This window comes from Urocitellus parryii, chromosome X (genome assembly GCF_045843805.1).
Source record: "Urocitellus parryii isolate mUroPar1 chromosome X, mUroPar1.hap1, whole genome shotgun sequence".
In the NCBI taxonomy this organism is placed as follows: domain Eukaryota; kingdom Metazoa; phylum Chordata; class Mammalia; order Rodentia; family Sciuridae; genus Urocitellus; species Urocitellus parryii.
This window is the reverse complement of record NC_135547.1, coordinates 21747336-21772691: the sequence shown is the minus strand read 5'-3', so window position 1 is coordinate 21772691 and position 25356 is coordinate 21747336. Positions and strand designations below refer to the sequence as shown.

The following is a 25356-nucleotide window of genomic DNA, read 5'->3' as shown; positions in this document are numbered from 1 at the left end:
ATCATTTAAAATATATTTGGGGCCAGGCATGGTGGTGTAGGTCTGTAAACCCAGCAACTCAGGAGGCTGAGGCAGGAGTATTGCAAGTTGAAAGTCAGCCTCAGCAACTTAGTGAGGCCCTAAAAAACTTAGCAAGACCTGTCTTAAAATAAAAAAAAAAATTAAAAGGACTTGGAATGTGGCCCAGTGGTTAAGTGCCCATGGGTTCAATTCCTGGTACCAAAATAAATAAATAAGTACATAATAAAAACTAAAATATATCTGAGGCAGTAGATTGCAACATTCACACTTAAGATCAAATGCTATACTTCAAAGAAATGTGATGACACTATGTTCTTCTAGGTCTCTAGAATATAATTCAATAGTTTGGGTCACTTGGATGGGAAAGTTTAGGAAAACTCTGCTAAGGCAACTTTGCCATTAATGGGCAATGTAAACCACAGGCATGCCATGTCACATGGCTCTCATAGCCTCAGCCTCAGGCCCAACCACTGGAGATTTCATGTTATCTAGAGCTTCTTACAGGCTTTACTGACCCTAGTGGCTGTCCGGCTCCACAGTTCTTCACTCTATCAAAACTTTCAGATCACTGTCTCATCCCCCCAGGAATAGAATTTCCTACCATTCAGAAAAATCAAAAGCCATTTAGTGTTAATGTGTTAATAGCTGACATTGGGTTAAAATGTCATCTCTCTCCTTAACACATTTTTCTTCTTTCTTTTTAAGAGATAGGTTTTCATTCTGTTACCCAGGCCAGTCTCTAATTCCTGAACTCCTGTGATGGAGTGATTCTTTGGTCTCAGCCTCCAAGTAGCTGGGACAACTACAATCTGAATGTGACAGACGAGGTGAGGCTAAGAAATCCTCGGGCACAATCTTGGCCAATACACACCCAGATTTCAGAGCCTCATAGGTCCCAAACTCTCACCCATTCAGCTTATATTTTCATTTTGAAAGACTATATAGCATGCTTTTACCTAAGGAAGGGCTCCAGGGCAAGCAGTAGGGTCAATCAGTATGTAGGAAAGCTAGAGGATACTTCTTGGTGGTGCTGTCACCAGTCACACAATATGCCATGGAACGAGCCATCCTTCATCAAGGAGGGAATGTGTAAAGCTCACTATGCCTGTGGCCTCTGTTAGAAAGATACAGGGAGTGAATGTTAATGTCCTTTGGAAATATAAAACCTAGGCCTAAACCAGGCATAGTGGCGTATGCTTGTAATCCCAGTGACTGGGGAGGCTGAGGCAGAATTTCTAATTTGAGGCCAGCCTCAGCAACTTAGTGAAGCCCTAAACAACTTAGTGAGACCCTGTCTGAAAACAAAACCAAAAAAAAAGTTTTTAAAAAGGGCTGGGAATGTAGCTCAGTGGTAAAGTGCCCCTGGGTTAAATCCCCAGTACCAAAATAAATAAATAATAAAAATAAAACCTAGGCCTGGTGCAACACAAGGCCCACTTGATTGGGAGCAAGAAAGATCAAGTTCCAATCCTAGCCTTGCCTCCACTTAACTCCTCCCTCAGTCTTGGAGCTGGTTCCAAGTTTTACTCCAGGACATGCATTCAGATCTGTGGCTGTGACCACACCAGCCAGACTCTGCAGAGCTGTAGAGTCCAAACTCATCTGCTCAGTTTCCAAAGGTCCTTCAGAGTGTGACTCCACCCTACCTACTCAGCCCTGTTTCCCATGATTTCCCAACTCAAGCTGGGCTTCAAGCCCAGTGGTCTCCTCATGGTCCCCTGGGGGAACATTCCAGCCTCTTTCACGGAGTTTCTCAGGCCTGTCATACCCTTGCTGCTCCTTTTGGCTAATCAAATAGTACCCATCCGGCAAGGTCCTGACCCAAGTCCATCAAATTCACGGAGCAGGTTATGCCCTGGTGACTACAGCCCACATCCATGGAGCCCTCTTCTTTGAACTCCCATAACCTTTAAGTTCTATTGCAAGCTCTCTTAAGCCCACATGGTCTTGAATTGTTCTTTATTTCATATGAACCTCTCATTTCCCCAACAGGTGGTCAAATCTATGGGGTCAAGGCCTGTTTCATCTTCTGATGCTAACACAGGTCTAAGTATTCATGAATTAAGTCCTTAGTATCAACCCACAGATATTAATAGATTTTAGGGCTACAGTTTAGCAGGGGGGGTGGTATAGTCAGGGGACAAAGGTTTCCAGGGCTCCATTACTTTTTCTCTCTTACTCTAAGCCTCTGCTAGGGGCAACGTGTCCGAGCTAGAATCACTCATTCCAAGTTGCACTGGAAGGGAGTTGATGATCATCAAAGGATTTCCTTTTGTAAACCATAGTGCTTCTACCCTGGGAATATTGGGTGCTGGTCTGAGTCATTAAACTCTCAGGAAAAGACTTCATGATACTGGATCAGGGTTTATAAGCTAAAATGATTCCAGAGAGTAGGGTGTAAGGAGAACTGTATGAGGACAAATTGTTTTAAGAGGACTTTTGTCTGTAACTGTAGGGATACAGGAGGCTGAGGCAAGAAGATCACAAGTTCAAGGCTAGCCTCAGCAATTTAGTGAGTCTCTGTCACAAAATAAAAAAATAAAAAGGGCTGGGGATGTGGCTCAGTGGTTGAGTGTCTCTGGGTTCAATCCCTGGTACCAAAAAAAAAAAAAAAATGCTGAAACTAACTTTGAGAAAGAACAAAGTTGGGCTGGGCATAATGGTACACAGCTGTAATCCCAGCAACCTGTAATCCTAGCAACTCAGGAGGCTAAGGCAGAAGGATCCCAAGTCCAGGATCAGTTTCAGTAATTTAGTAAGGCCTAAGCAAGTTAGAGAGACCCTGTCTCTCTAAAATAAAAAATAAAAAGGGCTGGGGATGTGGCTCAATGTTTAAGCACTCCTGGGTTCAAACCCCAGTACAAAAAACAAACAGACAAAAAACAAAGTTGATGGGCTAATACTACCTGACTCCAAGAATGATTATAAAACTAAAGTAATCAAAGTAGTTGGTACTAGCATAAACATAACCAAATAGATCACTCAGCAGAACAGAATGTGGACTTCGGAAATAAGCCCACCTACACAAAAACAATAGAAATAGATTGACAATAGCTTTTTCAATGATGGTGCTAGAATAAATGGTTATCTATATGTAAAAAAGAGAAAAAAATTAAATTTGGATTCATATCTTTTACCATACAGAAAAAATAACTCAAAATGGATCACCAAAGCTTGGGTGTGTTGCCACATGCTTTTAAACCCTGTGATTTGGAGGCCAAGGAAGGAGGATTGCAAGTTGGAGGCCAGCCTGAGCAACTTAGCGAGACCCTGTCTCAAAATAAAACATAAAAAGGGCTGGGGATATGGTTCAGCAGTTATGCACCCCTGGGTTCAATCCTTATTCAAAAAAAAAAAAAAAACACAGACCAAAATGTAAAGTCTAAACTCACATGACAAAACATAAGATAAAATATCTGTGACTTAAGCCTAGATGAGGATTGCTTAGATGGAACACTAAAACCACAATCCATAAAAGAAAAAATGATCAGTTGCATTTTGTTGAAATTAAAAACTTCTACAAAGAGAATGAAAGGGCTGGGGTTGTGGCTCAGCGGTAGAGCGCTCGCCTAGAATGTGCGAGGCCGTGGGTTTGATCATCAGCACCACATAAATAAATAAATGAGTAAAATAAAGGTATTGTGTCCAACTAAGAGAATGAAAACACAAGCTAAAGCATGTATCTGATAAAGTTCTTGTATCCAGAATCTATAAGAACTCTCAAACCTTAACTACCAGAAAACAAACAACTCAATTTAAAAGTGGCCACTTGTAATCCCAGTGACTTGGGAAGCTGAAGCAGGAGGATTTCAAGTTCAAGACCAGGCTCAGCAACTTAGTAAAACCCTGTCTGAAAATTTAAAAATAAATAAAAATGCAAAAGATTTGTACAGACGCTTTGCTAAAGAAGATAAATGGATGACAAATAAGTACATGACAAAATGTTCGCCTATATTGCTAGTGACTCAGGAGGTTGAGGCAGGAGGTTTGAAAGTTTGAGGCCAGCCTCAGCAACTTAACAAGACCCTGAGCAACTTAGCAAGACCTTGTTTCTAAGTAAAAATGGCTAGGAATGTAGTTCAGTGGTAAGGTACCCCTGGATTCAATCTCCAGTACCAAAAGAAAAAGAAAACCAAAAAATGTTCATCATCAACAGTCATTAGGGAAATGCAAATTAAAGCTACTGCATACTTATCAGAATGGCTAAAAATAAAAAGGCCACCCATACCCAGTGTTGGTGAGAATGAAGAACAGAACAATTGGGAACTTCCATCTCCTGCTGTTGGGTAAGTAGAGTGGTACAGCTGGATAACAAGGAGAACAACTGGATAGTTTCTTAGAAAGTTAAACCTTCACTAATGTATGATTTAGTTTTTCTACTCCTAGGTAATTATCCAAGAGCAAAAAAAATATACAGCCATAAGAAAGATTTGGACACAGATGTTCATAGCAGCTTTGTTTGTAAGAGCTAAAAACTGGAAGAAAAAAAAAAAACCTACCAACTGTCCATCAGCTGATGAATGGATAAACAATGTATGCTCTAGCCATACAATGGAATGCTACTTTGCAATAAAAAGGAATGAAATACTGATATACACAAGAGGAATGAATCTTAAAATAAATATGCAGAGTGAGAGAAGCCAGAACAAAAAAGACTACACGCTATATGATTCCAATTATATAAAACTTTAGAAAATGCAGAGTAATCTATAGTGACAGAAAACAGAGCCATGGTTGCCTCAGGATGGGAGGGGGAAATCACAAGGGGCACAGGGAAACTTTCCAGGACTGATGCATGTGTTTGCTGTCTTGATTGTGGTGATGGTTTCACGGGTATATACACATGTCAAATATTATCAAATTGTACACTTGGAAATATGTGCAGTTTATTGTATGTCAATATGACTTCAATAAAGCTGTTCAATTAAAAGAAAGAAGGCTGGCGATGTAGCCCAGTGGTAGTGTGTTTGCCTAGCATGCAAGAGGCCCTGGGTTCCATCCCTAGCACCACTAAATAAACAGAAGAGAATGAAATGAAATAAAATAAAATGAAAGAAAAAGGACCCCAGGTTGGACAAAATAACAGCCACCATGACAACCCTTCTTATATGATTTTATGATATGACATTGCCATGCCAACTTTACAATGTAACATCACTCTGTAACAGCAGACAAGACAAAAGAAGCAAGAATTCCTGTGCTCTCTTAGAAAACACATTCCTTGGTGTAACCAATAGAGTCTGATTCTGAACCTTGGGACTTATCGAGTGTGCTGATTGTCATGGGCTTATGGCATTTTATCTCTTGCTCACTCCCATGCCAGTGTTATCGTCTCATGGAGGCTGGAATGCCAGCAGAACCCAGCCAATGGTCCCCCTTTCCTCTTTTGAAAGGTCGTCTTCTCTCTGACCTCCAGGAAGCCTTCCCCAAAGCAGCAGGGGAAGACGACTGATCTTTCGCTAGACAAGCCTCAGGATGGATCATCACTCAGTCTACAAACAATATGTGCCACAGGCCGGTTGGCACACTGGCTCCCACCTGCTGTGGGGCTAAGTACGCGTGTGCCACTACTGTTCTAGAACGGGGTTTAGAGCCTTCTAGCAGGGAATTGGGCCTGTTGCATTTTTTTCAGAATCAGTGTGGTGTCAACAAAGTGATCACCACGTGAGACAGGTAGGTGTTTTCTGTGCATGGATTCTCACAGATTCAGCAAAGCTGAACTAGCCTCTGTTATCCTCAGGGGACATTATGAGAGAAAGACAAATTATCTCTTCAGTCTACATGTACTAAGTACCTCCTTGTTATCAGGTCATCAGGAATGGGGAGGTTAAGACTAATTGCCCACTGTCTGTTCCCCAAGGCCTAGCTGTCCTAACCTAATGGGTGGGACGGAGGGACTCAGTGGAATACTCTGCTCAAGGGTGGTCCATGTGCAGTCTAGTTGATCCTGGCCTCCTGTCCCTGCAAGCAATCACAGGCTCCTCAAGCAAACACAAGCTGGTTGATAGTAGGTGCAACCTCCAAGTTACCTTCTGAAAGGTCTTTAGAAAATGGGAATGGCCTCGAGCCCCCAAGGATGCTTCTGGGCAAGGGCAGTGTGCCAGCCCCAACCCAAGGCCTCCGGGAACTGGCATAGAAGGCAACCATCATCCATGTGAGGGAAAGGGGTCAGCCAGCTGGCTCCCAGAATTCAACACTCAGGAGGACAATTACAACAAACTGATGACTGCAAAATTGTCCCCAGGGGTAAAACATTAGGCCTTCTCTTGAAGGAGCTAACATCCCCTGATTTTCTGCAGTAAATGATACTCAAGATGAAAATGGTGAAGGGAGAAAGATGACAATGTTAACACAAATATGGAAGACTTGAGTTTCACTCTTCACTATAGCACTGCCTACCACTCACAAAGATTACACACACACACACACACACACACACACACACACACACCTGCTTTCACATCCCCTCCTTATCCTGTATGATGGCAGACTTAACAAAAAGCAGAAAAATGGGGCTGGGGCTGGGGCAGAGTAGTAAAGCACTTGCCTGGCATGTGTGAGGCACTGAGTTGGATCCTCAGCACCACATATAAATAAATAAATAAAGATATTGTGTCCATCTACAACTGAAAAAAAAAGGCAGAAAAATGTGGAAAATCTCCCTGTTGCTTTCAGGAATGGGCGTGGTGTACCCTGCCAGCACTGTCAGAGAGGTGGTTGATTCCAGGAGCCTGGCAAAGTCAAGTGTGTGTAGAGGGGAAATGATAACGACAACAACAATATTAGCCACAGGAAATGATAATAACAGCACAGAATATTTACTGGGTGGTTTACTGTGTGCCAGGCACTATGCTGAGAGCTTCGCGTGCATTTATCTCTTTTAATCCTCACTCTGACCCTGTGAAGTTGGCCCTGAGACGCAGAGAAGTTAAGTAACTAGCTCACAGTCACACAGCCAGTAAGTGGCAGACCTGGGATATACCTGTGTTCTTTCTCCTCTAGACAATAATGCTTCTGGAGAAGAATATTGGGTCAAACTAGAAGGGGAAGGCTGCTTCAGGAAAGGCAGATGGACAGAGAGGCGGGAAGTGCCAGTGCTGGGATGACAAAATGGCCCATCTAGAAAGTGGTAAGCCACCACAAAGCTTGCTTAACCTGGGCAAGCTGCTTAACCTCTTGTTTCTTGCTGGCTTCTTTGAAACATATTCCAGCACTTTCCCTTGCAGACCCTCCTGTGTGAAACATCCTTCCCTGCTGCCTGAGCCTCCTCCTCGCCCCAGGAGCAGACTGGGATCTCTTTGCCAAACTCACTGTAGGACACAATCTCCCAGCCCAGAAGTCAGGGCCCCTTCAGTGTTTGAAATGTGCCGGGGAGGGGGCAAAACAAGAGGGTACTGAGAGGAAAAATAATGAATGTGGGTGTGGGGGTATGTCCGGGTGTTTTTATCTAATTAAACACAACAAGATCCAAGGCCCCCTTTACACCCAGCCAGGGAAGACACAAAAGCAGCAGAACAAATATGTAGCTAATCCTTGGTGGTCTGGACCCTTCAGTTCCCAGCTGGCTGTGTGTGGAGAGGGGCAATTATGAAAATCTCTGTCCTCCACTTGAACCTCTGGGCTTCCAGAGAAATCTCAAAACCCTGGTGAAAGGTAGGACCTGAGCAGCCTGTCTGTGGTGAACACTTGTGACATGTCACTTCAGTGTCCCCTACCTCTTTCCTCTCTCTCTACCCCCCAGGGCCTGTATGTGTTGGGGGTGGTGGGGATCAGAATGAAATCCCCTCAGCTTGGGTGGCAGGAAAGCCTGGCCACCCTTTGTGTTGTATCAATACACACTGGGCTCACTGTCTGGGCAGACCACTTTGTATCTCCTAAAGTGGAGATCAGAGTTTGCACCAAGCCACCCACACTCGCTGACCTGGTCTTTTATGTGACATGCATTTACTAAACAATTATCCAGGCTCTGAAGGTCAGTCGGTGGCCAGGGAATAGAGAGAAAGGCGTCTTTTCTCCCTTTTCTGCTGAGCCAAGTCTCCCCCTCGCTGCCCCGCCCCCTTCAAGGTCTAGCTCATGCCCGCATCCCTCACAAAGCCTTCCCTCCCTCCTCCAGCTGCTGCTGACCTCAGAGTCCTGGCCGAGCTGGCCTCTGCTCCAAGGAGCACAATTAGCACCTGACCAGCCACTGGCCTGGCTGCTTGTCCTCGCCTCTGATTGTTTCAGTGTCTTAGTCATCTCTACCCTGCCACCTCCTTCCCTTCACTCCCCACAGCTCCTAGCACAGGTTGGGCACACAGTAGGTGTTAATAAAGGTCTGTTGAATTGAAACTCAGCAGCCCCTATGAGGTCAGAACCCTCATAAGCACCCCGACCAGCAGTTTCTTGGCAACCAGCACTGGGGCCCGAGCTACAGGGCATTAGCCGCTCGGCCGCTATTACAGGGCACACAAGGCTCAGCGGTCAGAGATTTGCAGGCAGGTTGGTGTTGATGAGAAAAGCCCCTGACCCCTAGGAAAGCGCCCATGGGATTCTGGGTACCTCGCATGAGTTTCCTCTCTCCCCTGCAGAACTAGTTTTCAGTTTGTGAACCACAAAGGGAATAAATTGGCAGTGAAGCCAGAAACCTCTTTGCAGCTTAGAAACCCAGGAGTGATAACCAAGGCCAGGTTGGGGTCAGGCCCAGGCTGAAGAGAGAAGGCTACCCAAGGCCCTTCCTAACTCAGCAGAGGACACCAGAAAGACACAGGAGGCATATCAGGCACGAGTCCTGCCACTTGGGGAAATTTTGTGGGTGTTTGAGAGTGGTCCCAAGTGATGCCATCCTGCCCTGACACCCAGCAAATCATTTCCTCAGTGCTTATCACCTACAGTGCATCCAGGGACCAGAACTCCTTCACCCAAACCTTCAGGCAGGCTTGGGGAGCAGGAAGGATCCAGACCAGCCAGGGTCTCCAGACAAGGAGAAGCTTCCAAGTCTGGGGTGCCTGGCTCAGGGGTTCAAGCCTGACTTATTTAATATCCCAGCCCCCCCTTCCCACACCCCCCCCACCATCCTGGTCCACATAAGAAGATACACACAATCCTGGAAGGCAGGAGGTGTCTCCATATTTTCCTCACTGCCCAGTACTGGGATCTACTCCTGGCAAATATTTGCTGAGTTGAATCTGAGTTTTAGGCACTACATTAGAAAATATCATAATGCCAGTTCATGCCTCCTGTGTGCCACACACTGTTCTAATAAGTAACTTCTATGTTTTTACACATTTGGTCCTTATCACAACCTTACAAGATAGGTCTCATTTGCCATATAAGGAAACTGAGGCATAGGATTGACTGGGAGCACACATGGAGTAAGTGACAAAGCTGGGGTTTCAACCCACCCAGACAGGCTGGCTCTAGAGGTTAGAGGTAAAATGAGAAAACTGGGTGTGGTGCTGGGAGGGAGAAAACCCAGGACAGGCTCAGGAGCAGTTCCCCTGGAAAAGCAATACTCTCAGCTGGTAGCTGACTGGGCCTTCGTGGGACAAAAGCCCTGAATTTTGCAGAATTAGGGGCATTTTGAACATGCTATCCATCAGGTCCATGGCAGAAGGACCAGAATACCCTCATTTTTAGATAACAGTAAATGGCAGAGGAGATGGAAGCCACTGTGCCACCACTTAGGACCAGGCGAGGGAAGGTGGGTGGATTTGGGGCCCCCAGTTTGTCCAGGGGTGGGCGCCAGTTCCTGAGTAACCACCGAGCAAACACAGCGCAGCAGAGGGAGGAATGCCAGACATAGTTGCAAACAAGCCACTCCTTCGGCTCCCAGCAAGAGGCTGGGTGAGGGTGGCAACGTGGAGCCTGTTTCATGGTCCCCTGCAACAAGAGGTTCTAGGCTTTGAACCCAGCCCCTGAGACAACCGCATGCAAGGCAGCAGTTGTCCACACCATCTTCCAGGATCTCCCTGATCATCCTCATTACTTCAGATAACTCCTGCTAGACGGTTTCTGCATTGGGTGCGCTAAATTAATGGTTGAGGAAGCACTTTATAACAAGGAAAACCCTGTGTAACCGACTGCAAGGAGGGATTGGCATTCTTACAGGGCATACATATTCCCTGGGCATTTTCAGTGCCAAAGTGCCCTGTCCCTCCAAAGGGGAGAGCCAGCATAGGTTCCCTTCACCTCTCCCCAACCTGGCATTGAGGCCAGGGGTCAGTGCACAGGGGTTGAGTCCCCAATGGGCGTGCCCACCAGCTGTTGGGGCCAGCAGTGGTGGCTCAGGCCCTGGGATGGTGACTTCACTTCCGTTCCTACCTCCCCACCTCCCTAGCACTCCTCCCATTTGAGGCCCCACCAGGCCAAAATCGAGAAGTCCAAGGTTAACTGTTCCTCCCCACTTTAAGAGCTAATTAAAATGATTAGCCACAATGAACTGTCAAACATTAACCAGAAGAAGCTGCAGGACCAGACAGGCCTCTATCTCGGGCAGAGGGATGAGGGACAGGAATCAAAGGGCCATCAAATCCCTCAGCTGGGGTGTGGTGTTGCTGGGGGCACCCTGGAGAACCTCTCTGAGCCAAGGTGCCAAGGGGTCAGGAGGTGGCTCCGGTCAGGAAGCCTATGTGGCAGGCATAGTCACGAGGAAAGGATAACAGGGTTAAGGTGCCATGGAGGGGCCAGGAATTCACAAAGTCGCTGCCAACCCAGAAGTCCCCCAAACCTCCAAAGCAAGGCTCTGGCATCAGGGGATTCTTCGCCCTGCGACTGCAGAGTTCCCTTGGTGGTAGCAGGGGAGGGAACAGATAGGCGGGAGAAGCTGGGAGAGCGGGAACGCAGGAGCGGGAAGGCTGGCGTCTGGCTCGCACGGAAACTCCAGCCTCTGCCAAGAGGTCTCTATTTTGGCGATTCAATACTCCAAGTCATAGGTTTATGTACGTGCATGTGTGTGACCCTAAAGCACCTGGCCCCAGGACCTCTAAGGGCTGGCTCAATCAATCTAGCAGCCTGGCCACAGTCCACCAACATCCTGCCCTCGGGCGTTGGGCTTTTGGGGGCCCCCAGCTATCACAAACGGCCCTATCACGGAACTAGGTGGAGCGGGCCACAGGAAAACTTGCCCCCGACCCGACTCAGGAAATCGATTCCATTTCTACTCCGGTATCAGGAGCCCGTGTTCCCCACCATGCACGCGGCGGGGCGAGGCAAGCGCGGCACTCCACGCGCCACGGCTCTCCCACCCTTTCCAGGGCCCCCAACCCCACTCTGGGGCCCCGCGGCCCTCGCTACCGCCCTCAAGCAAACTTTTCGAGGTCTCCGAAGGCTCAAAGAACCGGCGCCATCGACGTACCTGAAGCTGAGTAGCTTATGGGCCAGGCTTGGTCGCCGGGCCAGGGTCGGAAGCCGTGGTCCCCTCCCCGTTGCAGGGGCCGAGACGTGGGTCTCCAGCCCCGCCAACCCTGCCAGCGCGCCTTTACCCCTCGGAAGCCGGGCCGGGCAAGAGGCGCCGGGGGCTCGGCGCCAGCGAAAGGAGAAGTGGAAGTCGAGCGCGGCGCCCGCTCCGTCCCCGCGGCCGCCGGGGCCGCCGTCCCCCTCCCTGCTTCCCTCCCTCTTTCTTCCCTGCCCGCCTGCCCCCGCCGCCCCGCGCCCGTGACTCACCTCGGCGCCAGGGCAGGCTGGTCCGGGCGGGCGAGGCGCAGGGCTCTCCCACACGTCGCGCCACCAATGGCAAGTTGGAGGGCGAGATGCAAATACCAGGTGAGACGGCGGCGCCCCTGATAAAAACGAGTCGGGGGGCGGAGTGGAACACCGCGGGAAATGGTACACGAAGGGGAGGGCCGGCCCGGGCGAGGGAGGGGGCGGAGGGGGCGCCCGGGGAGGGGGCGCCAGCCAGCGGAGACCTGCACTGAGACAACCGAACGAAAGGGGAAATTGCAGTAGAGACACACACGTCCCCGCAGGCGGCGGCTGGGGCGGGCGCGAAGAAGGCTGGGCGGGAGGGAGGGAAGAGCCGGAGGGAGGGACCGACGGGAGGGACCGCGGGCGGGCGGGGTGGAGGAGGGAGCGAGGGAGGGACGAGGCATCTTGGTGGAAACAGCGCCCCTCCACCCCCGGCCCGCCGCGGTCGCCAGCACGGCAGGAGGAGCCATGCCAGGGGCCCGCGCGGCCTCTCCTTTCCCTCGCGGCTAGCTCGCCCCGGGGAACAGCTGGGGCAGGGCTCCCGCAGAGTCCACGTCGCGTGACGCTGCCCTGGTCACCCCCCCTTCATTCCGCTCACTGTGGGCGGGCCCCGGGGCCCTCAACCCTAACCAGGGCCCTTGCGGAACCGCCCCCCCCCGCCCACAAAGTTCCGCGGAGTAACCTATTCCCAATGGACTCGAAGGCTGCGTCCAACCACCTCGGCCTGTGCACTCCACTCGTTTGACGCCTTTGCCTCTGGCCCTGTAATGAACACCATCAAGCGCCTGCTGTGTGCAAACCGCACGGGCCCAGCGGGGGGTGATACCCAGAGGCTCTAAGTTGGAAACTTAGACAACCCCCGAGGAATCCCTGGTCAAATGCATGTTGAAGTTTGTGTGACAGGAGAGTTTCCGGGACTTCTAGGGAAGTCCAACCCAAGGCTCCTGCGGAGGAAGGCAGGGAGGATAGGAATCAGGAAAGGGGCCTGAGGGAATGTGGCCGACAAGGCAGGTGCAAAGGCAACCAGAGTCGTGGTGCTGGGAGAAAGCTCCTGCCCACCCTTCTTCTCCAGTCCAAAGCCAATCTGCTCTACTTAAAGTGCCCATGTGAACCGGTCTCCCATTCTATCTCCCCTTTGCCCCTCGTCTGAACCGCCTCCACACCCATGCCAGCTCCCACCTGGTTCAGCAGCAATGAAGTTCTGGGAAGGAGTTTGCTGGAAAGTGTCACTCCTTATGGCTCTGCATGGTCTGGAGGAGCGATCCAGCCAGGCCTTGACCTTGGCAGAAAGCAGCTGAAGGGACCTCAGAGGAGGAGTGCCCTCGGAGGCATAAGGGTGGCCAAAGGGCCTGCAGTTCAAGGACTTATCCAGCCACTAGCATCTGTCTGGCTCCTCAGCCTTGGAAAAGATGATCCCTGGCACAGGGATAGGGACAGGGGTGGTGGTGGCAGATGATGGTAGCAAAGGTGGCTGTAGATTACAGGTTGCCAAGGAAAAATGTAGTGACTGGACTGGGACAATGGTCCCTAACACCTCCTGGATACCCATAGCCAAGTCCCTTAAACAAGGACTAAGAACAACTTTCCACTTATTTTTTAAGGGATTCTGGAGACACACAGTTCTCTGCTAGCTCTTGCTTATAAGACTTGTTTGCAGTAGGTCTCAACTGTCTCTAAACCCTATTACCTTGATCTTGAAATTCACTAATGGACACACACAAACATATTTACCCTTTGCTAAGAGTTTAGTGATCTCTGTGTGTTGGGTGGCAGGGGTCAAACCCAGAACCTTGCACATGCCAGGCAAGCACACTACCACTGAGCTATATCTGCAGTCTGAGTTCAGTGGTTTGTAACATCAGACAGACCCCTGTCTATTCTAGCTGCACCATTAGTTTGTTGTTGTTTTTTTTCTCTTTTCCTTTTTTGGTACTGGGGATTGGAACCAGGGGTGCTTAACCACTGAGACACAGTCCTTTATGTTTTTTATTTTGAAACAGTGTCTCACTAAGTTGCTTAGGGTCTTGCTAAGTTGCTGAGGCTGGCCTTGAACTTACAATCTTCCTGCCTTAGCTTTCAAAGTCACTGGGATTGTACACATTGCCATTATGCCCAGCTTGCTGCACCACTATTAAGGCCAGTCATTTAAACTCTCTGAGCCTCACTTTTTCTTTTTGTTTTGTTTTGTTTTTGGTACTGGGGACTGAACTCAGGGACACAGTACTTCTGAACTATATCCCCAGCCATTTTTATTTTTATTTTAGTGAGACAGGATCTCATTAAGTTGCTGAGGCTGGCCTCAAACTTGCCATCTTCCTGCCTCTGCCTCCGGAGTTGCTGGGATGGATTGCAGGTATGCATCACAGCACTTGGCTTCACTTTCCTTATTTAAAAATTGGGAATCATAAGCCTACCTCACAAGGTCTGATGAGGACTGAATGAGATAATCTGTATCTCTGGCAGTGCCTGGTGTGTAGTAAATATTGACTGTCTTCAGCATCATCTTTATCCTCATTTTGCTTCCTCAACCCAGGTCTTGGAAGAAAATGTGCCAGGACCAGGGCAGATGCTGCTAGGGAGTAATAGTGGATCCCTCCTGTGAGTGTATATGGATTCAACCAGGGCAGAAGCCTCAAGGTGGAGCACAAGGCAAGGTCTCCCTTTTGGAAGAGCAGAGAAAGTGTTCAGCATTGTGGAGCAGCTCATGGTGACTGGCCCTAATGCCTGCCAGGGACCTGCTGACCAGGGCTTGTAGGAATCCCTTAAACTCCCACCTTCCTCAGCCACTTGGAACTAATGGCTGCCCCATGATATGGGGGTTGTAGCCAAAGCAAATCCCCCCTCCCACCTTGAAGAAAATCTTGTGTCTGTCTCACCTTGGGGATCCATGAGCCACCCAAACGCCCTTCTCCATGACCTTCATGTTCCACAGCCTGCCAGTGCTTCCCCACCTGGCTCCCCACTTAGGTGTTGGGTGAGCCCCAGCCAGGTGGGGCCAGCCAGGCTGAGATCACCATTCTCCTGACGACAGCCACACTGTCTCTGCCAATGGCTCATTCCCTGAGTTGGCAGGAATTCCCCTTCTCGGGTTGTCTGAGTTGCCCATGGATGCCTAGGCTGTACCATCTAGCAGTGGACTCGCAGTCTCTCTCCTTCCTCCCTGTTCCCCCCACTCTCCAACCATGACTGATTGCTGTCAGGGCCTCAGAACCTGGATCCTGGCAGGAACTGAGGGCCCTCCCAGCTGCCCACAGCTTGTGGGCAAACTTCTCGCTTGTTCATTCACTTGCCCTCCACCTTGACAACATTTCAAGTCCCTCTTTGTGACTCTTTTTTCAAGTGGTGCCCAATGGCCTCGTGTTTTTCTGCAAATCATCACCTCCCCAGGTTCTTTGGAGACAAGATGCCTGGTTGCTTCTCTCTTCATTTAACCCCTTGGCCTCAACAAATTTTAGTCAAACTTGTGACCAGAACAAAACACCACAATGCCACCACTTTTGTAGCCCTTGCTTTCTACCACAGGTACATGCTAGGAAAGTTGTCAATCAGTCCATCATATCTTTGAAGGAAAAACATATTCAAAAACTAGAGAGAAGTTATGGTTTCAAAGGAGCCTGGAGAATCCTTCTATAATTCTTTCTGTAAAGCCAGTTGTCATACTTCTGTTGTGTTCAGTAACCCCAGGTTTGCTTTTATTGTGTTTACATGAAAAGGTCCTCACTGGGTGCAGTGGCACACGCCTGTGATCAGGAGGCTGAGGCAGGAGGATGGCAAGTTCAAGGCCAGCCTTGGCAATTTAGTGAGACACTCTCCCAAAATTTTTAAAAAATATTAAAGGACTAGAGGTGTAGCTCAGTGTAGGGTTCAATCTCTAGTACAGATAAAACGTGTCGAGTAGCTGCAAAATAGAGTTCCTTCCCTGGCTAGATTATACCAAAGTTTTTCTGGGATAACAGGATAACTGCCTGCTGTTCTGGCCTGTGATAGGGGTTGGGGTGCTGTGCCCAAGCTATAATGCAGGCAGATAAGGGGATGGAATTGGTAGCAATTTCCCAGATCATGATTTTTCATCTGTCTTGCCAAATTCCTTGGTCAGGGACAATGCCCGACTGGAGCTCACAGAAAACCACTCAGCCCCACTCAGTTTTCAGTGATTAAAATAGAGAGTTCTATACTTGCCCTTTAAACAGGCCCTGGCACCATGAGAACCCCTAAAACACATCAGATAACAGTGGGTCTCACTTCTTGGGGGATTATAGAACAGTACGGGGGACTGCCTGAATTGAAATGACTCCCAACAGGAGATGCAGTGCCCCAGATCTGGCACTCAGCATGTTAACCCTGGGCACAGTGGCTGCTTGTAAGCACTGTACCCACAGCCAGTAGCAGGGCTGGTGTTTAGGAAACAGATTTAGTGCCCTTCCATTGTCCCTCTGGGATGGCAGCATATTTGGGAGGTGGGAAGGGGGAGGGACCCAAGACTGTGGTTCATTTGAAAAGAACAAGGAAGAAGTGACCTCTCACAGAGTTCTGCAAATGACTGCAAGCCCCCAGGAGTCTCTAGTCTCATGGGTCCACAGCCCCTATCTTGGAGCAAGAGGACTGTCTGGAAAAGTTCCTGGGGCCAGGGCTGAGGTGCAGGCACCTGCTGTGAGCACATACCAGAGACAATACTGCATTCAAGGGTTTGGGGCCACTGCCCAGTGGAGCCACAGTTAGTCCCTCGGCCCTCAACATCTGCTAGCCCAATACCTATCTTGTGTCATCTTTTTGATATCTGATGTGTCCTTAGAGTGAAACTGGGGAGGCCCTGGCCTTGGCTCACTGCCCACATCCCAGTGCAGATGGGCCAGAATATCAACAAATGGAAATGTTGCCACAGGGGCACTGAGTGATTTCTGCAGACCCTTGAGTGTCTTAGGAACAGGGACACTAAACAACCATCATGCTGACAGTCCCTCCTAAGATGAAGAAGAGATCTGGGAGAAGGGAGGGGGTTCTGGTCCCATATGGGACTCTACATATTTTATAAAATGAATGGTGCCCCTGGAATTGTGGAAAGAGTTGGCAGTAAGTACAGATCTGGGTGAGTCAGAGAGGGTGCTTGAATAGGAGAGATCAGAAAGGGCTCAAACTAACTTGCTATGGTGGTGCACACTTGTAATCCCAGTCATTTGGGAGGCTGAGGCAGAAGGATTGCAAGTTCAAGGCAAGCCTCAGCAATTTAGTGAGTCCCTAAACAACTCAGTGAGACCCCGTCTCAAAATAAAAAATAAATAAAAAGTGCTGTGAATGTAGCTCAGTGGTAAAGCACCTGTGGTTCTAATCCCCAGGAAAGGGGGGGGAGGAGAGACAGAGAAGGAAGGGAGGGAGGGAGGGAAAGAGAGAGAGAGAGAGAGATGGGGACTGGGGCTGTAACTCAGTGGTAGAGCGCTTGCCTAGCACATGTAAGGCACTGAGTTCGATCCTCAGAACCACGTGAAAATAAACAAATAAAATAAAGGCATGATGTCCATCTACAACTAAAAAAAAAAACAATAAAAAGAAAGAAAGAAAGAGAGAAAGAAAGGGGATGGGGAAGGGCTCAGACTGAGATGCCCAGTTGAGGGCATAGGGTCCTGACCCCCAACATCTGATTTTGGGGATGAGGGGGTGGGATAAGAGGCTGTGATAGGGGCTCACTAGACCCCACTTTACATCCTGCTAAAGGGCAGGATCAGGCTGATGGTTGTACCAGAAGTTAGTTGGTCCTGTTTTCTGAGGATTGCCCCATCCCACAGGGAAGCAAGGTCAAGCCAGAGACATTTGCTAGACAGAGGATAGCACAGGCCCAAAGGGAAGGCAGCCACACATCAGTTTCCCCACCCTGCCCACATGTCACGGGTTGAGGTTGTTGTTGTTGTTTAATGCAGAAAAATACAACATTTAATGTCTATAAAGGTGCAGTGTGAGTCATTTCGCGGAATGTCTAGGCCCCTTTGCTGGCAGCAAATAAACTTTCCAGCCCTCTTTTGAGGAAGCCATCCAACTGGGCTGCTGCTGCAACTCTGTGTGTGAGAGAGTGCGTGAGTTTGCCTGAGGGTCTTTGCTAGGGCCTTGCCTGCCTATGCGTGTATCTGTGTGGGTCTCACAGATGTGATTGAGGGTGTAATTGTGTTCGGGGATTGTGTGTGTGTTTGTGGGCCCAGTTTTGGGTATCAGTGTCCAGTCCCCTCATGTATGCTTGTGTTTGGGGGGGGGGGCGTGTGCATGTGTGCATCTGCAAGGCGGTATGGTATGTGAGCCTGTGTGTCTGAGGGTGTCTACGTGTACATTTTTTTCCTCTTTGCTGCCAAATTATCTTCCCATCTCTCCCCTCATGAAGCAAAGGGCTGACTGAGGGAAGCTAGCAGTCCAAAAGGGAGGTAGCAGGGGAGGGGAGAGGGGCTGGAGAGAAACCAAAGCTATTCCACTAGTTGGAGGAAAGTGTCAGCCAAGGATGAAACTGAAACTGGAGTAGCAGCTCGAACTAAAGCACCAGCACCCTGGGATCATCCCTGGGCTCTGGTTCCTCCCCCACCCCCTCCCTCCAGCAAAGGAGATTAGTCAGCCTGAAATTCCCATCCCTGCAGCCTGGACTTGGGGTTGAAGCTGTGAGGCTGGGCTAGAAGTGGCTGGTGGTTAGCATGTGACCCCGTCAGTGCCCATTATCACATTAACACAAATTTGTAAATCAGATCTTCATCCCAATCACCTCTAAGGGCACAGATCCAGGCTGGAGGGAGGGCTCTCAACTCAGGTCCTGCTCTGAGTGAAGCTGGCAAGGTGGCATCAGAGGAAGGCATAGGCTCAGGACTGAGGATCATGATGGGGGCAGAGAGAAGGGGCAAAAGAGGGGACATGAGGCATTGAATTTTGCCAATTTGATCCTTTCCCTCCGTTGTGCTCTGGGAGGAGATACCTTGGGGAGGGGGCTAATAGAAAGGAGGGGGTTTCCAGGAATAGCTGGGCACCGCCCTTTAGGAAGGAGGCCCGGGCTCTGAGGTCTGGGCGGGAGACAGACAGTATTTCTCCTGGCACACAGTGAAACCTGGGAATGTTTAGGATCCTTTGGGTTTTCCCCCTCTTTCCTCCTTATGGAAAATCTTTAGATAACTTTCTCAGATGGGTTTGGACACCCTGAAAGCAGGAGAGCTGGATGGACTGAGGGGGAGAAGAGTCACCCAGAACACTAGGACAGGGTGTATCTTTTATTTCTTGGCACGGAAAAAAAGAGGGATTCACTCTACTCATATATTTTGTTGTAAAGTTGTATCATGGAAATGGCCACTCTAGTCTCTAGGAAGGATGGGTTAGAGTCCCTAGCTGTTTTTCCCCCTCAGCTGGGAGGTGTCTGGCCACAGAGTTTTTTTTTTTTTTTTTTGTCCTGATATTCTCAATTTGTTAACTAAACAGTCACCGCATAACCGTGAACCATAGGTCATAGCCATGGGAGGTCCAGCACAGCATAGTGACTTCCAGAGCTCGGGGCCTGTGATTAGTTAGGACACAAAACTCTAACTACAGAGACCGAGGTTTCGAGTTAGAGCCCCAGATGGGCCTCTTAGCATTTTTTTTTTTCTTATGTAGCTGCGGAAGACCCGATCGACAAGCATGGATCTCTAAAGCTCGCTGGAGATCCTGTCTCAGGCTGAGCCCGTAATTGTCATGTAGGCCCAGTCCTGGTACCAGACTGAGCCCCAGCCCTGGCCACAGTCTATAACCCTGTGCTGGAGATGCATTCTCAGTCTCAAGGGAACCAGGCTAGCGAGTGGCTGTTCAGGGAAACCCACCCCCAGCTCTGGAGACGCGACTCAAAGTTTCCATTCTACTGCCCGCGGATCAAGCGCACCATCTCTGGGTTGCAAAGACGGCCCTGAAACCACAATCCCTTTGCTGAAGTTAAGAGCCGCCCGGAGCTCTGCGGGGCCTGGGAGGTGGCCCAAAGGACTATGAAGAAGCGTCGCAGGAGCCAGCCCTTCGCCTGGGGCGCTGGCGCCGCAGGGCGGCTCTCTTGAGTCCTGGGTGACAGCGCAGCCTTCTCTTGAGTCCCAGCGTCAGACCTGAGGAGCAGCAAGAGCTCTCCTGGTCCCTTATGTCTTTTCCTTGCCACCCTCCTTCTCCCCTTGCTCATCCCCCAACCCCGGGTTCCCCGATGGGGCTGAGCTCTCCACCCTCCCTTCAGCGTGAGCAGGGCGCCTCTGTAGCGCCACCTACAGGCGGGACGTGCGCGGCGCGGCGACTCAGGCTGTAGCGGAGGCGGCGGGAACTGGCGTCCCAGAAGGAAGGTCGGCTCCTCTGCCCCCTGCGTTCCCAGCTGGTGCAAGGCCTCCCCTCACCACCCCAGCCCCAAACGGCCTGGCCACAGTCGCTCAGCCCCGTGCACTGCAGAGCGCAGGCCGCCGGTGCTCCGACCTTTCACTCCTGCTCCTGCACTCTGAGCGGCCTCCTGCCCTGGGCGCCTCTTCTCGGGAAGCAGTGAAGTCACACTGGGCCCGATCCGCTGACTCATGAGAATGAGAATCCTCCCCGCTGCCCGGCACACCCCTTGAAACTTCCCCTCAATCTCTTCTTTCCTGCTCCCGCCCCCCTTCCTCCCGTCCCGGCAGGCGAACAAGGACGGCTCAGGGCTCCCAAGGAAGGCTTTGGCAAGGCAGCTGGGAGGGAAGTATCCGGCAGGGTCCCGTGGAGACCGCCAAGCTTCTGTTCCAGCCTCCCCACTCTACACTGTTCTTCGGCGCATGGAAATTGTCGGGAGGGGATGGGAATTCATGTTTGCAACTTTGGGCAAAGCTCCCACTAAGGTATCCTTTTGCAATTAGCCACCTCATACAGGAAGCGCCTGCCGAGGGGAAGGCAGCTGGGCACCCCCTTCCTTCCACAGGCCTGAGGGCAGACTAGGGAGTTCACCTGAAGCTGAGTTCTCTTCTTTAGCACCACCTATTCCAGTGAATAGACAAGCACAAGTGTTTGGTTGGGGTCGGGTAGGGGCTCAGAAGGGCTTGTGCTACCAGAATGACAACTGTGCTATGAGCTTTGAACTGTCTTGGCATTGCATCCAGCTATGGCCTGACAGGTCACTGTGGCTTTTCTTCCTGGAACTTGTCACTAGAACAATTTCAGATTGGGATGGTGGTGACTTTGAGGCAGTTTTAACCCCATTCCTTCATGCCCCTAGTTTGAGGACAGTGGAAGGATCATAGGATTGGTGTGTCTCATCACTGGAGTGGGGGACCAGAATCCCACACTAGTTGCTTGGAACAGTAATTTCAACATGGTGGTGGAGGGCCTCAGGCCCAGGCTAGAGAAGGCTTCAAACTGGAGCTCTGCTGGCCTCAGAAATACCTAAAGCTCCCTTTTCTTTCTGGAGGGGCATGGTCCTTAAGCATCGTTTCCCACCCAACAAATCATGGAAATGGATTGTCATTCTTGCTGTGAGTGTCATTTCCTTTGTCTGAATGGTAACAGCATGGCGCTAAAGTTTTCAAGCTTCCTGACTCACTTGTCAGTGTAATTCAGGGCACAGTTCTACCACGGACATGGACAAAGAGCAAGGAGGGGAAGGTATACAGCTTATGTGGTCTGAGGGATGTTGATCTTACTGTTGTTTTTGCAATGCTGGGCATCAAACCTGAGCTCCTATCTTGGCATCAACTTGAGAACTGCCCTGGATTATGGTACCTGTCCACCTACCAGCTCTTTGAGGTGTGTTTGCTGGGAACTGGGAAATATTAAATGGCTGGGTAGGAATACATGTGGTAGGATCTTTGCTGAGAACAGTCACACTATAAAGCCTTCCTGAAGAGATCTGTTTGAAGCCAAACTTTAGGGGCTAAAGGCTGCTGTGTTTCATGGAATCCAGTTTTGAGGCTGTCAGACTCTCCATGGAGGTGAAATAAGGCAAGGTGAAATCTCTAGGAGTCCTAGGTCCAGATGTAACTTGCTAGTTCAAAGAAGCTGCAAGGTGAAAAATAAAAAAACAAACCAACAAACTTGTGAAACTAGTTGAGGCAAAGAGGCAGCAGAGCCATGGTGGGGAGATACTTGCCCAAGGCTTCAGGTTCCATTGGCATCTAGAGATGTCAGATGACTGAAGCCATGAACTCATGAAGCACCAAGAGACTTTTCCATGCACAGGTTAGGGCTGAAGGTAGAAAGATGATCTAGTCCGTTCCCCTCCTTGTACAGATGAGGAAACTGAGGCCTAGGAAAGTAGCTGCCGGAGGCCATGTGTGTAGTAGGTGGCAGAAACAAGTCTCAAACCCACAAGAATGCTATTTCCATTGAGGTCTACTACTTCAGAGAAAAAATGTGGGCAGGGAGCACTTATTGGAACCTGAAGAAGAGAGAAGGAAAATTGAAGTCGGGGGGGGGGGAAGGGGGCTGCCAAGGTTCTAAGAGGAAGGAGGGAGAATAAAAGGCTTGAGGAAAAGTGAAGTCAGATGTCTAATCTCTTTGGGCAAAAAGACTGTCAACTCCATCCTCTATCCAGCATTGGACTCTCCATGTTCTGTTCTTAGGTTCCATTGGCATACAACCAGAAAATGGGAAAGAACCATGGTTTGGTCAGTGAAAGAAAAGAAAAGCCTAGAGTAGACAGAAGCAGGACAATAAGACAATTCGAGGGACACTACAGTTCTAACTGGAACTTACTCATCATTCTCCCAGCACTGATAGTCCCTGTTGGCTTGTCTGTCATTAGGTTATAAAGCTATTGAAGGTTGGGACTATATATTACTTATTTCTTTATCTCCAGAGCCTTGCATAGTACCATGGCATGCAGTAGTTGTCAGAAAATTATTTAGTAGCAACATGACATCAGTGAATACATTTTTGTGTGTATTTCTAAGCCCAGTACATGTTAGGTGATTCCCAAGAAGCATCTCTGGGTTGTATTGCAAATGCCAAGACATCTGAGGTGGGAACCTCCCTGGGAGGCCAGCCACTGTCTGCCAAAATGAGAAGGGACTCCTGGGATTTTCCCAACTGAGACGACAGACTGCAGACCTGGGAGGCCCCACTGGGACTAGATGAGGTCTTCAAGAAGGAATAGGACTAGAAAAATTCCTAGGGTCTCCATCTGGCAATGGGCCTCCAGAACAGATTTTGGCTGTTTGTCTCCCAACTGTCAATGCCTTTCTGCCAAAGGTCTCCAGGAATGCTTGGTGGTTGAGCAAGTTGCACTTATTGTTCATTGCAGCAAGGGAGAAGGCTCACCATAGGGGATCACGGGGAGTCTCAAGAAGCGGGTCCTAGAATGGACTTATTATAGGATTCCAGTTGGGTTGGGGGGTTTGGGGGGAGGGTTTAAGGAAGCTAGACTCACTCTGGATTGGATACTGTCAAGAAACAGAGATAGGACTGGGGTTGTGGCTCAGAGATAGAATGCTCGCCTACCATGCATGAGGCACTGGGTTCGATCCTCAGAACCACATAAAAATAAAATAATGTTATAACTAAAAATAAATATTAAAAAAAGAAGCAGGGATAATCCTCTAATTGGATAGGAGGGCAGGCTAGACCACCACGAAAGCTATAACGAAGCAGCAGTCACTCAGACTAGCCAAACTGGGGGGATCATTTTTGTGGTCTGGGCAATGTTGATGTTTTTGTTTGCATTCACACAATTGTGGAGTGGTCTCTTTTTGTGTGTGCTGGTGCATCACGGTCACACAGTGACCTTGTATGATGCCAATGTCCTGTGAATCCATGTTCAACAAAACACCCAGACCCAGATATGAGTGCCAAGCCAATTGGCAGCCACACCAAGGCCTTGCCAGCAATACCAGGCCAGCTTCCAAATATCAGGGACTGCTTTCCTTTCTCAAAATGTCCATTTTGAGGTGATCCCGCACTTCCAACCAGGGCTTGGCAGTTCAGTATCTAAATATTTAGGCCCTCCCTGTACTCTGACCCAGTCACACCCATATGTAGAACCAGCCAGGCAGGGGGACGTCATCACTGGCTTGGGCTGCATGTATCTGTGTGTGGTTTTGTGTACATGTGTCTGTGCCCGCCAGAAATTCCCTGATAAGATGGGAAAGAAGCCAGAGGCAGTCCTACTTCTCCTCTGGGCCCAGCAGGACTTCCCCTTTGCCCAGAGAGCAAGGCACTGGGATTGAGTCCCAACAATCTCTAGGCAGCAAGGGTACTCTGTTTTAGGTGGAGTCAGGGAAGGAGGGACAGAAGGGATATTGCAGCAGCCAAACTTGAGAGGAACGGGAAGGGAAGGGGTAGTAGTGGAAGGGAGGGGAGAGTTCCTTTGTATAAATGGGTCTCTAGAGAAGCTGCTGGTTTTCCTTCAAGGAAGCAGCCTGTAGTAGGTCACTGTGTATTCCCACCCCCATCCCTTTCTGTTCTAAGCCTCTTGTCTCCAAAACAGGCCTCGTTGATTAGAAACAACAAAAAATCACATATGTTGACCTCATCGTTCACTCAGAGGTTTAATCTGACCCCTTTCCAATCACACAAACTTTCTTCCCTAAGTTCTACCTCTTCAGCTTTAAAATATTAGGACATCTCTTGCTGTTCCTTATAGGTGGCCAGGCAAAGGCTACTATCATCCCTAAGTGGTACCAAGATGCCATCTGAGATCATTTGTAAAATGGCAAAGGAAAGGAGGGTGAAATCAAGTGGGAGAGCTCAAAATGCTTGGTATTTTGGCAAAGCCCCAACTCTTCTTCCCAGGGCGTGACTTGCCCTGTCCTGCACTGTGGTGTGGCCTAGCTAATCACAGAGCTGCTATCAAGGGCCAAACCTCAATTGCCACTGCTAGTCTGTGGAGTCAGAATTCAGACCCTGTGATCTTTGGTGGCCTATGCAAATTAAATGTATCCTGGATAAGTGGCAAGTTGTGGAAGGGGGTGACATGATGAGGATCTGAATGTTCTCCCATAAACAACCTGAATTACAGAGATCAGAGGCTACAAGACAGGATTGTTTTCTACGGTCAACCCTGTTATCTAGCATCATCCAACCAACCAATCAAGGACTGTTCAGCACTTTGTCAGGGTTTTGTGGGTGTGGCATGTGGTCCTCATCTTGAGGAAATAAAAAGTCCCTAGTCTGGGATAGCTTACAATTCTTTTAGAATGACTTAGAGAATAATACACATGTGCTGGAGGTAAAGCTCAATGGTAGAACAGCACATGCTCTGGATTCCATTCCAGCACCGCCAAGGATCTCTGACCTTAACACTACCCAATGTATACATGCATCAAAACATCACAATGGTAACTCCCCAACTATGTACAATTTTTGTGCTGGGGATTGAACCTGGAGCCTTGCACAGGCTAGGCAAGTGCTCTACCACTGAGCTATATACATCCCAGCCCCAACTTTTGTTTTATGTATCAGTTATGAAAGAAAACTTAAATTTGACTTTTAGAGATCAGATAAATCATGCATGGACACTACCATCAAGGCAAGACTTGGTTTGGGCCTTGAAAGACCAGCATGATTTCGATAGATAAAAGAGAAGAAGAATGGCATTCCAGATCTATGTGTGAGTCATAGGAAAGGTGGCTGGACACACAGAGTGGGCCGAGATCATGATGTATGCTACTGGAGACTTTGGATTTGATGTATTGGTGACAGGAATTCACTGTACATTCTTAACAGGGAGGGGACAAAGATCAAGCAGTACTTTAGTAAGTA

The 25356-nt window shown here is 49.2% G+C and overlaps 1 protein-coding gene across 1 annotated transcript in view; it reads right to left on the bottom strand.

Annotated features, from left to right (window-relative positions):
• The window catches only part of Elf4 (E74 like ETS transcription factor 4), a 38836-nt gene extending 27121 nt beyond the window's left edge, over positions 1 to 11715 (bottom strand). The window contains exon 1 of the mRNA XM_026413823.2: positions 11662 to 11715. The gene's annotated coding sequence lies outside the window, so the exon portion shown is untranslated. The remainder of the gene's footprint in view (positions 1 to 11661) is intronic.
• Between the last annotated feature and the right edge of the window lie 13641 nt (positions 11716 to 25356).